The sequence below is a fragment of the Lacerta agilis genome, chromosome 18 (assembly GCF_009819535.1).
Source record: "Lacerta agilis isolate rLacAgi1 chromosome 18, rLacAgi1.pri, whole genome shotgun sequence".
Classification (NCBI taxonomy): Eukaryota; Metazoa; Chordata; class Lepidosauria; order Squamata; family Lacertidae; genus Lacerta; species Lacerta agilis.
In genome coordinates, this window is record NC_046329.1 from 11,903,484 (window position 1) to 11,905,804 (window position 2,321).

At 41.3% G+C, this 2,321-nt stretch overlaps 1 non-coding gene across 1 annotated transcript; it reads right to left on the reverse strand.

The window, feature by feature from the left end:
• Nucleotides 1-310: 310 nt before the first annotated feature.
• Nucleotides 311-451, reverse strand: LOC117039770. Its single transcript, XR_004425789.1, has one exon. It is a non-coding gene; the product is annotated as a U4 spliceosomal RNA (small nuclear RNA).
• Nucleotides 452-2,321: the final 1,870 nt, after the last annotated feature.

Consider the following 2,321-nt stretch of genomic DNA (forward strand, 5'->3'; position numbering starts at 1 on the left):
AACATTTCGGAAGTCAAACGGACTTCCAGAACGAATTAAGTTTGGCACTTTTGTTTTTACTATTTACTTTGCATTTTTGTTTTTGAGGCTTTTCCGGTTAATTTGTTTCTGTGACTGAACCCAGTTCAGCTACTGATTGATTGACTCTGTGGAAATGGATGAAATCCCCCCATCTAAACAATGACCGTCCTCAGTGTGAAGAAGAAAAAATAATAATTTTAATTGTTATCATCTACAATACTGTCTTGTTTATTTTATAGTACAGTACATTGATTATTGATTATTTGGGGGGGGGCAAGCGAAAATTCAGTCTCCGTAGAGACTGTCAAAAATTGCCATTGCCGACTATATTTCAAGTCGTCATGGCGGGGTATTGGGAAAAGTTTTCAATTAGCAATAATCACGCCTCGGATTAACCTCATTGGCTACGATACTGCCACTGCGCAAAGCTTTTATTGATTATTTTAGGGATCAATGGCCTCGTTAAATAGCAAAATTCACATTAAATTACTGTTTTAGGGGTTGTTTGTAAAAGTCTGGAACGGATTAATCTTTTTTGCATGACTTCCTATGGGAAACCACGCCTTGGTTTTGGAACGCTTTGGTTTTGGAACGGACTTCTGGAACGGATTAAGTTTGAGAACCAAGGTACCCTGTATGTATATGAGAAATGGGAGGTCTTGCAGGCTGGCCCCCCAATTGCAATCCACAATTCCTCGTGGAGACATGTTGAACCAGGTGTTGACATGCATGCAATGAATCAAGGGTGCCGAGGGGAAGCAGCAAGCCGGCAGGAAAGATAAGCTGTCCCACCTTGGGCTTAAATATTTATGTTATTTGGAAGCCGGGCCTGTCAGTGACAGATTTGCAGAGAGGGAAGGAGGGTTGGGGGCGAGCGGTGAAAAGGGGCATTTGTCATTTCTTTGAGCTGCAAGCGGCCTTGCAAGAAGAATCATCTGCTGGCGAATACCAAATGCCCCGGCAGAGCCTCTCTTCTTCCATGAAAGACATAAGACATGGCTTGCCCTCTTGATAAAGACTTGAAGACTTGTATTTCTCCCCAAATTTACTTGTATCTCCTTCTCCCTCACCCTCATCACTGCCACTGCAAACTGCCCTGAGACCTCCGGGTATAAATTCAATAAATAATAATAATCACAACCAACTCACCACCCTTCCATCTTCCCACCCACCAACATTTTTTTTTGCCCATTATTTCTGTTATCGCAAGATCTTTGGTGCAGAGACTTAGGTTTCAAGTGCTGTAGCTTTATAGCATGATTTTAAAAATATATATAAAATAAAATAAATCAGCATTTGTTTTGTTTTTACATGGAAATTATACTGGGGGACTGGGGGAGACAAAGTGCCGTAGAAAAACAAGGTGCTGTTACCAGCCAAGGGCTCAGCGGCCGGTCAGGAAACTCAAAGTGCCATGTGGAAAAAATATATATATTATATATACACACAAATAATGCAGCGTTTCTGAATGCAAGTCACAGTAATATCAGTATCGGACAACGAAACAGGGGTGAGCGGACTGGTTGTGAGGGTTAGCACACTTCAAATTCAACACTTCCAGATTATTATTAAAACTTAAGGCTACAAAAGCGCCGTAAAATAAAGATACACTCGTCTCCTAATAAATTAAAGGTGGTAGCCTCGTTTGCTGTAGCTTGGGGACTCCCCCGATCCCAATTTCCTTGCTTGTACAGTGGTACCTTGGTACTCAAATGCCTTGGATAAAAGCCCCCCATCCAAACAGTGACTATCATCAGTGCAGCTAAGAATTTTTAACTTTTACCATCTACAATACTGTCTTATTTATTTTATAGTACAGTGCATTGATGGTTGCTTTCATTTTATGGATCAATGGTCTCATTAGATAGTAAAATTCATATTAAATAGCTGTTTTAGGTGTTGTTTTTAAAAGTCTGTAACGGATTAACCCATTTTGCATGACTTTCTATGGGAAAGCGCGCCTTGGTTTTGGAACACTTTGGTTTTGGAACGGACTTCCAGAAGGGATTAAGTCTGAGAACCAAGGTACCATTGTATATAAGATTCTTAGAGTGTTAAGGGGTCTGCTCTAAAGATGAAGTAACCCCCAGGGTCTCTCTCCCTCACATACACCCCCCCCCCCGGATGTCTTATTCACTTCCTATTTTGTTCTCGAGAACATCCCCAACCCCGATCTCATTTTAAAAATACCCAGCTTCATCTCTTCCCAAATCCTGAAAGTATTTATATCTGTTCTGTCCTTTCTGGGGGGGGGGACTGCAAAAGGGGGGGGGGGAAGAAACACGCCTGATTAAATAAAA